Raw genomic sequence first — 15,000 nt, 5'->3', positions numbered from 1 at the left:
GTGGACGCGCTTAAAAAGACGGTGATTGTAGCCCCCAGCCAAGACTCAGCCCGCAACAGCCCTGCCAATCGGGCTCAGCCCTATTGGCACGACCTATTGGCACGCGGGGATTGAGCCTGAGGCCCGGGTTCAATCCCCGCTTTCTGCGTAATGCTACACTTGGTTTGAACCAATTGTTAATTTAATAATTTGTGTGTTTTGACAACTGTGTTTTCTCTGAATGATCCCTAGGGGCCACACACATTGATCTGACCAGATAGATAAGCTGAGCAGACTGACTGACAGAATCTAAAAGAAAAGAGGCAATGCTGCATGACTTTGGCAATTCTGTTTTCTCAGTAAACCTGTTCAGCTGCACTAGTCCAGCTGCTCAACAGAATCAGACTGTAGCTGCAAGCATCTCCTATAGGAGTGATTATGTGTACCTGTATGTAGAACTTGCATAAAGATGAGGGGAAAAGAGCCTAATTATAGAAATGGTGAAAACATGAACATTTTGTAAGCAGTTCAGGTCTCGGTCAACATATTTATCCCTATCCAGCCTTATAGGCCTACACAGATTTATAGTTGTGTGGCTGTGTCGCACACTAAGCATCGAAAATATCACACAAGCTCACAATGCATCGCAGCACGATGCATTGTGAGCTTTATATCTAATATTTCCGGAGCCAAGTCTAAATCTGGCATTTTTCATACACTTAGTGCCATTTGTCCCCGCAGTGCCATTTTGTCCCCGCTCCGGAGTTCAGTGAAGCTGCTGATGGCAGTATAGTATATCTATGAGAAGCAGACCAGTGTTTTTCCTTCTGCTGTGGCAACACAACCTCAATGTAGTGATTAATGAACAGCGCCAAAGCTTTCTGCTACCCAAGCACATGGCCAATAGACTGTGTGCGCGTGTATGTGTGCAAACGCGAGTGTGTGTGCCTGCTCCATTATGTACATCTATGCGGAAATGAGGCTTAACTTTTCTTACATAGCCGAGAGACGAGTCCATACAAATGTGTCACTAACAGAAAACGATCAGCATTTTGACATTTTTGTATGAAGAAGCATGATTTTTGTGGTTTGGGTGAGGGTTAGCTTTGCAGGTAAGGGCCGGACTACACTGGGGATGGAATTGGCGCGGAATTGCTCCACTCCGTTCGCAGAGCGGAGTCCGCAGGGGTCTGCAACGGTACGCTGCCACTATAATCAATGACAATGGAACCCGGCTACGGTGCACAGGTTGTGCCCATAGAGTAATAAAAGGATGGAGGACGAACGGGTTGTGCCTAAGCTCTGCACGTGAATCTTTTTTACGCAAGTGCTCTATTTTGTCGCATGTCTGCGTGGGTTGCCTCGCCTTCAGAGGAGAAGAAAACAGTAATGGTTAATGGTAGTAATGGTATGGTTCCGTTCCGTCCCCAGTGTAGTGTGAGTGTAACAGTTTGCCAAATGGCTAAGGCTCCAAAAAGCCACAAATGCATTTTTTTTTAAATTATCTGCCCAAAACATCAAAACAAACACCTACAGCCTCTGTTTTATAGTAGGTGAGAGGGTGCAGGGCTTGCAGGCAGTGAGGCACACTTTCGCGTCAAGAAAACGCCTAGAACAGGCATCTCTCCCAGGTTTTTAAACAGCTGGTGGATGGAAATGACGCTAGTGCGCGGCTTCAACTTGTAGCGTTGGCAAAGAGTTCCTGTTTTTTGGCCGACGCTACAAGTTAAAGCTACGCACTAGCCAAGTTGGGGTCGGGACGTCACATGGGGTCGCGGAACACTGACGGTGGGGTCGCAAAATGATTTTGGGTCATCAAAAATGCTTACACACCTGAATAGAACGCAACAGAATGAGTGTAATGCGCACAGAACATGCACGTTTATGGGCATAACATTACCTTTGGGGTTAGGTTGGGGTCACGAGTCAACGGCAGCATTATTTTGGAGTTGGGTGTTGGCCGGGGGATGAAAAGTTTGTGGCCTAGGGGGCAACCGCCTAGAAACCTCCCTGTGTGCGTGTATTAAGAACTCAAGTTTTACTATTGTTATTGTGACTGGCTACCTTACACAGTGAGAGAGTACATGCTATGTAGCCTACTGTATAGGGCACAAACTACTCTCAAATCCATAATGGTAATGATAATTCGCATGGTAGGGCCCTTGAAAACCCATGTGTTATTGCTATCTCAAATCTCTCTGTCTCCCCCTGTGTGTCTCTGTCTGTGTGCGTCTGTTCCTGGTTTTAAATGCCTGTGCTGATGTCTGTGCTTTTGTCTATGCTGGTTTAAAAGACTGCTAAGCAGACAACATGAGCTGGCTGCTTCTGGCTGAATCGTCATTTTCTTCAGCCACCCATATAGTGTCCACCTGTTGTTGCAGTTACAAGTTTCCACCACACAGTTGCGCCAGAGCCCTCCATTGAGGTTCACATTGCCATAGTAGTTCAACCAAGCCAAGTGTGTTAGGCAGATTACAGAGCAAAGAGATTACAAAATAACAGACAGTTTTGGAACTAACATAATATTATTTAACAATATTTTGAAAGTAATATGGCACTTCACCTTTACAAATAATAACATTATAATTACTACCGTATATAAAGTCACACATTACTTTCAAAATTATGTTTATGTGATTTTCATAATGTTGGTTATGTCTGAGGTGGGTGGGTCTTGGGTAGCTGCATGATGCTCAGTGACATCATAGAAGGTAGGTTTGTTTCGCTGCCCACATCCCTGTTTTTATCTACAGGCAGGTGTTCGGGTGAATTTCACCCGGTTTTAGTGATAGACGGGACACATTTTAAGTAACGTTTTGCCTTCAAATCATTGTTAAGCATAAAAAAGTACAATAAAATAAATAAATTAAAAGGTCAGGGTGCACTGGTTTTAATTTCCGCACACATTATTATTGTTATTCTAACAGTATTATGATTTTTAATGGAATTCATTTTTGTAAAATACTAAAGTAGGCCCTAGTGTGACATTGTTGGCATACGCTCCTTGAACCACTAAGACATGCAATTTATTTTGTACCCGTTTTAACAGCAAAAGCACATTTTGAATGGGGCGTGATTTGTCCCACATGTCACTATTTGAATTATTTTGTTTCTGCATGAACACAAGCTCAAGACAATATGATTAGCAAGCAATTGGGCTGTAGAGGTCGACTGGCAGACTGTCATTGGATAGCTGATCAACTCATTCAAACATCATTACACTGGGCTAAATCCCTGTTAATCCCACTGAAGATTCAATCAGTGTACTTTCATAGGTCGCCTGGTTCATGTCTGTGTGAAGGAGAGCGAGAAAGGTAATTCTTCATGTTGATAGACTATGATTGTCCCTGTCCTTCACTGGGCCAAATATACCCCACCTCCTTTGCTCTTCTTTCCCCTCTTCTTCTTCCCTTCTTCCCCCTTTCATGTTCCCCGCCTATCTCCCCTCCCCTCCCCTCCCCTCTTCTGTCTTCTGTCCTCTCCTGGCTCCTCCACTATCTCACTGTGTTGGCTGGAGGATTAGCAGTCCGCTTTGGACTCTGATTGATAAGGTCTCTGTCATGTGTGTCTTTCTCTCTCTGTCGCTCTCTCAGTATCTATCCTTCTCCCCCACCACCACCCCCTACTCACTCCCCAGTGTCCCCACTATTTGCAATTTACGCACGGACACACGCACGTCGCACGCGCACACACACACACACACACACACACACACACACACACGCACACAGACACACACACATGCACACAGACACACTCGACACAGACACACACGCACACAGACACACGCGCACACTTGCGCACACTCGCGCACACTAGCACTGTATTTGTATTTATATTTGTGTATTTGTAATTGTATTTCCAAAAGAATATAACATTAAGAAATGAGTGAATGTGCATTCATGTAATTCCTGCAACATTTTCTGTATTTCCTGTATGAAAGTGTCGACAGCCACGGTGTGTGAGGAAAAAAATACACTTTTAGTTGAAACTCTCTTGCAGTTGTTTTATATCTACACTCTCACTCACGCTTTACACCCTCTCTGACCACTGACCATTTCTCTCTGTTTCTCAAATTAAGTCCATCCATTGCTGGATGTCAGAGCAACAATCAGGTGGATTTGGTGTCAGTAGACAAGGGGTAATAGGAGGGATGTGACTGTACCTCTCTAGGGGTAATAGGAGGGATGTGACCCTGTACCTCTCTCAACAATAGAAAAAGAAATCTAACACAGGGATTGAATTTAGTGTTGTGTGATAGGCACCATCAATTCATGACTACTTGCCACACAGTCTGTGTGTTCACATCCATCACTATAGTGGAGTGTGTCCCTTTTGTTTTTGATTGATTGACATTTTTATTGAGAAAGATTTACTTGGAGAGTGTGAGTAAAAGTGAAGATTTTACTGTGCAATTTCAACTTCAAATCTTCAATCTTCCTTTGGACTTCATCAATAGATAAAGCCAGAGTTGTTAGTTGCACACCGGTGTCACGCATTGAAAAGATCCAATCTACAAGCTCACAACGCACTGAACGCAGTAAGCGTGGCAACCCGCAACATTGTGAGTTTGTAAATGTTATTTTCAGTGAATATCCCCCACCCCCCAGAATAGGGATGCTGTGGCTCAAGTGGAATTTTAAAGATTACACTTTCCTTGGCACGTTCTAATCTTGATTTTCAGACCATGTATTTTTTTCAAACATACAATAATAAGCCTACATCAAATAGCTATCTTGAATCACATATCCGTTATATTTCTTATAATAAAGGCCATGCTAGTTTTACTCAATGAAAATAGAGAGGGAGGCCTAAATCCCATTAAATGTGCGATCCAAGAACAGTACTGAAATAAATGTTGATACTGCAGAAGATTTATAATTTATCCCAGCCACACACACACACACACACACACACACACACACACACACACACACACACACACACACACACACACACACACACACACACACACACACACACACACACACACACACACACACACACACACACACACGTTTGCCAGCCAAACTTATATCTTGGATACAGTGCAGAGATAGGCATGAGAGAGATAATTACACAGAATTTAAAACAACAGCTAAAGGCTTTGTGTGTGTGTGCGTGTGCGTGCGTGTGTGTGTGTTATACTGTACCTCAAACACTGATATAATAGTGTGTGTGTGTGTGTGTGTGTGTGTGTGTGTGTGTGTGTGTGTGTGTGTGTGTGTGTGTGTGTGTGTGTGTGTGTGTGTGTGTGTGTGTGCGTGCGTGCGTGCGTGCGTGCGTGCGTGCGTGCGTGCGTGGTGTGGTGTGGTGTGGTGTGGTGTGTGTGTGTGTGTACGTGCGTGTGCGCCTTCTGCTGTACTTGCCCTTGCCGAAATAACTATTGACTTCAGCATAAATAAACTATAGTCTCTCATTCACAACAGTATAATTTACACTAAGGTATAACTGTGTGTGTGTGTGAGAGAGAGAGTGAGAGAGAGAGAGAGAGAGAGAGAGAGAGAGATAGAGAGATTCATTGGCTACCGTAAATGAATGGTTCAAGTTATAAGGTTAGCGAGGAGGTTGGCCAGATGCACGCACGCACGCACGCACGCACACACACACATACTTATGTGGGAGTGTTTTGGGACAGTGTGTGATGCTTAATGAAGCATGAAATGAAGAGTCAGAAACGTTGGAACATTCTCTCCCCAGGGAACCTCTACAGCGGACCGAGCCAAGCCAAGATTAGGACAGGCCCAAACCACACCTCATTGGAGTGAAAGCACGCCCTCCACAGGATGCAGTTGTCGCTACACTAGTGTACACTGTACACCATATGGCATAATACTGTGTTGTTGATGGCATAATACTGTGTTGTTGATGCGTCATTGTATTACATTCCAGACATAAACACTTGCAAAGGCTTGTGCAAGTCGCAACTAACATTGTTTTCTTTACACTAAAACTGAAAGGCGAGAAGAAAACAGGAGAGGAGAGCAATGGCCCTGTGAAGGACTGATTGATTGATTGTAAATTGTATTAACAGTTTGTACAAATACAAGGTACAGATCAATACAAAAACTGCTAAGAGGATAAAAACGATCAATGACGATCATTGTCTATCAACATTAAGAATGACCTTTCTCTGTGGTATGTGTGCATAACTGTTCTTATATGTCGAGAACAACCCAACTAATCAACCTCAAACTTGGCGCGTATATCGCCATGGACCCGAGGGAGCACGGTGCCAGGCATCCAGTTGTTCAGATAGGCTGATCCGACCGGTGTGCCCATATATAGTCCATAACCATATGGGCATATACTGTACTGATAACATCATGGATCTCCATATAGGAGCATAAAAGGGACACAGACAGACGGGTATGGGTTTCCATATAGGGGCATGAATTTCCAAATTGCATCATATCCGACTTTCAACAAATACCAGACCGATCTCCCCGGGGAAAATCCGGCGACCTTCGGAATGGTTGCCACCATAACTTCAGTAAACTACCTAAACCTGATATTATTCCTAAACGTGACCTCAGTAAAACGGTGCCCAAACCTAATCTTAACCTCAGTAAAACGATGCCTAACTTTAAACTTATTTCTAAAATGATTGTCAGTAAATCAAATACAAGAAGAATACAATGGACTGACGGGAAGTGCACGTCTTCATAGTAAACTGCAACCTGCAGTCGCAATCAAGTATAGTATTTCGCTACTAATTAGAAGACAGGCATTGCGTATAGCTTTTTCTTTATTGCTTTATTATTTAAGACTTGACCCCGTCTTATTGCTGCTTAATTGTAGCTACATTTTACCTTGTAAACCTGTGATGTGACAATAAAGCTGATTCTAAGGGCATATACTGATGATGTAATACTGACATTTGACAAACATCTAAACAGACAAGAAAATACAAAATGTTTGGTACAAAGACTATAGCAATTGCTCAATAATCAAGTTCACTGTATCTATATTGGTGTATCTAACTTGAATCCTGTCACTTAAACAAGTTTAATGTTGTTCTGACCCAATACAAATACAATACAAATGGTGAGAATGCTGCTCTGAGATCTGAGGTTTTTATATTAGTGTTGTTTAAAGATTTAAACAGAGCCATAACTGAAGAAGCTGTATCTCCTATTGGTTATGCATATTAGCAAGCATGCTGTGATCTAAGGGCTCATGACTGAACATGAAACAACGGGGAGTCTGTGATGAAGGCCGGTCCTAACCCGTTGAGAGCTTATAAACAAGTAGATGGACTTTAAAATGGACTGGATTCTGGAAGACACAGGGAGCCAGTGTAGTCTAACTAAAAGACTGGAATGATGTGTTTTGTTTTCTCTTTTGTTTTTTGTTATAAGTCTAGCAACAGTCAGGAACTTTTGTTGTGGGCGTGCATTGTTTGGCTATTGAGTGATCATAGACGTAGCAGTTAATTGCGACCGAAGTCTAACCTACTTGAGATACTTGAGACTTAAAACTCAAATCATAGTCTAAAATAACACCTAGGATTGTTTCTTCTGGTTTGAGTAAGGTGGCCAGGTCTTATAAAGAACTCTATAATGGAATAGTATTTGTATAAGATTCTCAAACAGTAAGACAATATATTAATAGAAGCAGTGGGAGGACTGTTTAATGTAACAATAAACTAAAAAGGAAACCACGAGTTGTCTGTAATACAACTAAAGCAATAAAGCTGCACATGTGAAAACGAATTAAGGCAGCACAGCACAACACAACACTGGTTAGTTACTGGAGTGTTACAGGTTGTACAAAGACAGTGGAGGTAATAAATCAATTGTCTGGAAAGTGGGTTGTGAGTCTTATAGAGCTCTGGTCAAGTATGAACATAGCCCATGGGAATTATCTATGGTGGTGGTGTATCATTTCCCAGAAGGAAATCATTTGGAACTGTGGTTACCCTGGGGGCCATCGGATTGGTGGCAAACGTCCCTGTGATGATAAACAACACTGTAATGGAGGACATGGGGATGTTTGTTTTCAGTTATTGATTTATATACTGGAACTGGAGCTTCCATGGCTTCCAGGGGTGTCATTTGGGGTCCCAGGGGATGGCAAAATTGCCACCCCCTAGTACTCACATTTTAACCTCAAATGCAGTTCTTTTATGTCTAACCACACCCCTGAATTTATTTTTGCAGATTAATCAGCTTTTACATCGGCACTTTTCAATCTCAATCGGCATGTGACTTAAACCTGGTGTCTCTATTTAGGGCATGTCATTATTACAAACATTTTCAAAAATATAGTTTTCAGAGAACTTGAGAACTGACCATTCCGATTGACTTCAAACTTATCGCAGAGGACCCATGGGAATGCTGTAACAAGTGGGAAGACAGTCGGATCAGCGGTTGTTGAGAAACAACATACAAAACATCTATAAATCCACAAATCTTTACATCCGTCTGTGTGTCTGTTCCCTGATGTCATCAACATGATGTCATATAGTACTGACCTGATAGACTGCATGACCAGGCCTCTGTGTAGTAGCGTGTACTATGATAAAGATTATTTGATGAAGTGCTTTGACAATGGGTACAGTGGGTATTGTATAACCAAAGGGGCATATGTTACCAACGGGCATCACCCTAGTTAAAAAGACCTGGCCTCCTGGTAGAGCGAAAACAGGATAATGTGAAAAGGGTGGCATGTCTTCCTCAGTCTAGTCTAGTGGGAATGTGCCTGCAAAGTTTCATGGCAATCGGGTGCTGCGTTTATGATTCGAGGCATTTTGTTCAAAACAACCTACAGTATGAACAATCGGACTATAAAGACTATAGAGATTGGGCTCTATTTTTGTCCATGCTAAACCCCTTATCCCTAAACTAGTTTGCCTTTTTTACTATTTTGAAAAACATTTTTGAATAGTTAAAATAGCCAATCTACAAGCTCACAATGTGTCGATGTAGATCTGCTAGTTGAACTATTCAAAAATGTTTTTTAAAATAGTAAAAAAGGCAAAGTAGTTTAGGTATAAGGGGTTTAGCATGGACGAAAATAGAGACCATTGTGTACCAATTTATGTGATGTTTGGGCAAAATCTGTAGGAGTAATATCAAGAAATGTGTAAAATATCTGCGTCGTGGGGGTGCTATAATATATTGATGTGAAAAATGCTGAACCTATAGTGGCAATGTGCGTGCAAAGTTTCACAGCAATCACACACTGTATTCATGAATCTTAGCCAATCAGGATGGAATATGAAAAATCCGACACTGTTGGTTTAACGACTATAGAGATACTGTGTGCCGATGAACACAATGTTTGGACAAAATCTGTAGAAGTATATAGAATATAAAAAAATGCAAAACATTTAGCAAAGAACGGCCTCCTGGTGTGATGTGAAAGATTTGGGGCAGAGGTTGTGCTTTGGTATCCAGGAAATGTGTGTGCACAGTTTCACGTTGATCGTGCCAGCTGTGCCGATTAGCTGTCCACAGAAGGACGGACACACACAGGGGCCTCTGGGGTCCTAGTCAGGCTCACTAACTCAGCTATGGCCTCCACTTCTCCGCCACCCTCTACTTATTTTCTGAAATGACTGACACCTGCCTGCTTTCTCTGCTCCTCTTTACATTTGAGGGTGTCAATTGAGAGCAGAGAATCCAATAATCAGAACTACCGGTACTCAACTTTAGTTAGTTTATTAGTTAGTTTATTTATCTCAGTCATGTTTAAACAATGCAGTTGAATATACAGAAAGAGAGTTACAAAGTTACAGTTGACTGAAAAGGTTTGGGCTGAAGCCGAAGCTTATTATGCCCATCTTAATAATTAAAATCATTTTCCCTTACAGATAAGGGAAACTTGCCATTCTTATATTTTCACTTCTGTGGGGAGATGAAACAGGTTCCAGTGGAAGTTAAATTCAAATTTCAGCAGTGAATGTGTTCACCTTCCATTAACTATCTTCTGTCAGACTCATCATTGTCAGTTATGAGGCACAGACACTGTTGCAGATCAAGTTGTATGCAGTTTGATAAGTGAATTGTTGGAACTGTGGTTTTTGATGAAGTGAGTGGAGGCAAGGGGAGTGCTCTAAATTGTGTGGTGGTTCTCACAAGTTCTTCCCACAAAAAAAAACGGGTATATCTAAGTAGGAAGCACCTCAAATGCAGCAGAAATATTTATTAGTGCTATTGAGATTTGTGAAAAATATAAATACTGTAGTGTAAATATCCCTAACACAAGAAAATCACAAAATATGAACATTTCATGGATTGACTTCCTTGGCCTATACTGGCAGCATGTACCCGTACAAGACATTGTGATCGATGATCGGTGTAGTGGTTTATGAGATTAGCCATAGACTGCAAGACTAAACGAGAGAGACAAGATGTCCATTAATCAGACAGACCTAACTGTCATAGGATCGTGAAGTGATGTAATTTCAATATTTCACTATAAACCAACTCTAGCAGTAGTATCATAGGCGTGGTTTCAGTATTAGGGTCATCTAATTCCATTAGAAGCAAATCCAGTCTTTTTTTATGCTACCAGAGTCCATTACAATCAGCTCTTATCTTCCCCAATATGCTTTGCTGTTAATGAACAATCAGCCTTGTTAATGCCCTGCTAATTAACAACGCATCATTCACTTCATAGCTGTAATTAAGTACCAGTTGAGGCATCTAATTGATGTGGATTTTGATTGGATCAAGTCATACTCTGATCTCTGGGGCTCCGGAAGTGAATTATGTCACCATCAATACTGTGGAGAAGACTTTTTATACAATGACAGGTCAGTCTAGTCAGAGTTTGGATAGAGCAACAATGTCCGTTTTCAAACTATCGGCCCATGAGCCCAACATGACCTAATATAAATAGGCAGAAACAAGTGGGGACTGTTTTCGACTATGCTTGTTTGTGTCAAGGCTCATACATAGTCTGGATTTACGGTGGTTAAGTGACCACCGAACTACAACATGACGTCACAAGCCGCGGTGAAGAGCAAACCACCGCCACCGTCCCAGCCCTTCTCTCTGTTTTTACTCACCACCGCTCAACATTATTTCAGCTCCGGTGGTCACCTCACCACCGGAGCGGTGCTCACCCCACCACCGAAAATCCAGACTATGAATGAGCCTTTACTCAATACAAACCAATCTTTTCAGATTCAGGGCATCAAAAGATGTCTTGTCTTGTCTTGTCTTTCTTTCAGATGAGACCACCTCCCCATTCTAAAAACTAGATGTTCCTTAAAGATCTGAATGCGATATTCATTACTTGAAATGTCATCATGGTGAAATAGCAAAAGCATTTATTCTGCCTTTCCCATAATTATCTTGGTTTGGAGAAGTGTGCATCACTCAAATATCACACAGCTTTGTTTACATTCTCACATGCCTGCTGACCACTGACACAGGAGAACAGCTCTGCAGTTTGCCATTATAGCGTAGTCTGATGCCAGTTTCCCCTCAGTACCTCTGATCATCCTGCTGGAGATGCTTTCTGCTACATCAGTGGAAATGTGGGCATGCGAGAACCCATGAAACCTGTAGTCAGCTCTGCTCATTAAAAGTATAGTCACACTAGTGTCAAACCAATAGCCTGATTTGCCAGTGACAGGTGATGTATTTGCGTGACAGTTAAACACGGTGATTGGTGGTCCCAAATGGTGCTGCTCTTTACTGCACTGATTGATTCTGGTGACTGAGGCCTCATTCACACGTATCAAACACAATCAAACAAATGTTTGGTACTTTTTTTGTTTTTTTAGGAACGCTGATTGCTGGTGGTGTTCCCCCCCCCCCCCCCCCCCATCAGTCATCTCATAGATGACTGATGTCACAGGCCGGTCACATGTAGTCTGACATCTCCAATGGTTAAAATGGTGAAATGTGAAAATGTCTACAGTGTTCATTCATGAAGGATGTAATAGAACATTTTATCGTTCTCTGGCCGTTACAATAGAAGGATAATATGAGTTTGCGTGCTGATTTCTTAATTAGTTTGACTGTTACTAGAAGAACAGAATAGAGAACAGTTTAAGGCAAACACAAGTTCAATACCAGTTAGACTAGTGAGGCTAGTGAGGTTTCACATATGGCAGCATTCTGGCTGTGTGCTGCTTAGGTAATTAGTTTGACTGTTAAAAAGAACAGAAATAGCCAATGGTTTAGGGCAGAGTTTAAGGCAAAGAGCAGATTCAATACAATACAAGCTAACAGTGTTGAGGTGGCAGCTAGATTCACATATGGCTGACTGGTTGCTTCAAGCTGTTGGATAATGAGAGAGAAAGAGAGAGAGAGAGAGAGAGAGAGAGAGAGAGAGAGGGGGGACACGCGCACAAAGGGAGAGACAGAGAGGGAAACGGAGACAGAGAGACAGAGACAAATGAGAGAGAGAGAAAGAGAGAGAGAGAGAGATGGGCATGGATGGATTGAGAGAAAGAGCTGGTTTTGATAATGAGGTGAGAGTGTAACAGACAAACACCTGAGTCGAAAAAGACAAAGAATGTTGGAGGCAAAGACAGTTACACGCACGCACGCACGCACATGCATACGTCATGCACGCACGCACGCACGCACGCACGCACGCACACACACACACACACACACACACACACACACACACAGCATACTGGTTGCTCGGAGCACCTTGGGATAATAAGAAACACAATAAGGTGTTTTTTTATAATGAGAAACAACAGCTGAATCACCGATGGCAGAAAGGAGGGTGGAGGGGGTTCCAGGCAAAGGACACATCCACTTACAAAACATTATTATACTTTATAACTGGGGTTTGCAACAGGAACAGAACAATCACACTGTTCTTAATACTGTAATTGTGTGGTACTTGTGATTTATTATATTGGGTATACTGTAGGTAGCGGGAATAAAACCGGATACAGAAAGGATTGAGAGGCAGTTACGTGTGATAAAGGTTATAAACATTACAGCCCTTTCTTTAGCTCATCTGTCATGATGAGTCCTGTTGTGTCAGTAAGGTCAAATCATGGTCTTCAATTTATTTGGTTCAGCACAATTCTACTTTTCTACATGTGTCCAGCCTGTGATGGACACATCACAGTCTATCGCCTATATCACATCACATCACATCACATCACCTATGATCTGTGAATATGACATATGACATGACATTTTGGTTTCATCCAAACCCTGTTCACTTCCATTATGAAATTACAGTTAAATATTTCAGAAAAGAAAGAAATATGTGGAGGTTCTTCCTTAGGCTATTTGTACACACTGTCATGTGGGAGTTGCAAATGATCCAGATCGTTCTGAATAAAGTTGGCTTGCATTACATCTAATCTAAGACAGTGATTCTCGAAGTGGGATCATCCAGGGTCCTTGAAATAAAAAGGTTTGAGAACGAATGGACTCTGATATGTACAGATCATCATGTGTGAGTATAGATTGATACAATCTCCAACCATGCAACAACACATACTATACTATATACTGGCCTTTCCCTTTGGGCTCAACCTTCTTCCAGGAGAACATTTCTGGCTTGATCATTCCCTCTAAGTTTCTGGAAAATGTGCGCATAATTTCTTACGTTGTCTTGCTAAGACCCATGCGCACGCACACACACACACACACACACACACACACACACACACACACACACACACACACACACACACACACACACACACACACACACACACACACACACACACACACACACACACACACACACAAACAAACAGCAATACCATGCCACAGGACAGGGTATAGGCAGTTATTTTTGCATACTCACATTCATTTGAGTAATGCAAATAAAGTGTAGAGTGACCAGTAGTGCATATTGTGACCAGTAGTGCATATTGCCATGTACCATGACAAAGTCATATGAAAATAATTGAGATGAAAACAGTTACGTAAAACCGCCTGCATATTACAGAATGTTATGCTAGGCCTGACTAACCTTGCTCCTGGTGCTGAAGCAAACATTAGTTTTCACGCTTCTACACTGCAAAACCCAGAGGACAGATTTACTAATGCTTTTGCACCTCATTTCGGACACATTCTGCATGTAGAAACGTGTGTAATGATCAAACAGTTGCACCATATCCTACTACTGCAGTTTCCTTGTCATTTTAAGAGCATGCTGTGCATCGTTGCAAAGTGCACCTCTCTCCTTTATGCATGCCTTTAACCACTTAAAGCCCAGCATCCGTATTCTGGGAACTATACGGATTTGCAGAAAATAGCTGATTGACACGCTCACAACGCATTCACGCTAGTGGTATGTTTGACTCCCAAGAACGAAAAATAGACCCCTGAGGGACTCCACTCAACAATGTATGGGGTCAAGAATCAGTTTATTTGTCACTTTCCCCATGTACTTAATTTGTAATTTAAAAAAAGAGCCCCAATATGTATGTGTGATACATGCAATTCATATGCACATATAGATAATCTGCTCTGGTGCAACCCTCATTTTCTTTTCATTTTTTAATGTTACAACACAGTTTTACTAAAGTGCATTTCAAAAGTATAATTACATCATGTCCAGTTCAGCACAGTCCAATCAGTTTAAATCAGTTCAAGTGGTTAAGAGAGGATCACATAAATAACAGAGGACACATAAGTGTGGTCGATTACACATTCCAATGTATTTACTACTAACACAATTTTCATAGACTTTCACTGCCTCTAAAGAGCAGGTACGAATTAGCGCAGAAAGAGTATTAGAAAAGAGATAGAAAGAGTATTATATAGGAAGCTAAATTCATGTTTCACCGCACAATATAATTCAGGAGGAGTTTGTAGTGTATACTGTGACTAATGCATTTGAGCAAAAGTCGCCCAAATTCAATCCTACTATAAATGCGCCACATCTCTGCGTGCGTACGTACGTGTGTGTGTGTGTACGGTTGTAATGCACGTAACTCGAGAACCGTTTGACCCACCGACTTCACATTCGACACACGCGTTCCACACCCCCACAGGGAGTGCAGTGCCAGGTATCGAGTCGGTCGGACCCACGGTTCTCCAGAACCACCACTAAAGGCTCTGGTCAGGCTCTGCC

Source organism: Electrona antarctica, assembly GCF_951216825.1.
Source record: "Electrona antarctica genome assembly, chromosome: 6".
Classification (NCBI taxonomy): domain Eukaryota; kingdom Metazoa; phylum Chordata; class Actinopteri; order Myctophiformes; family Myctophidae; genus Electrona; species Electrona antarctica.
This window is presented reverse-complemented; position numbering follows the sequence as displayed.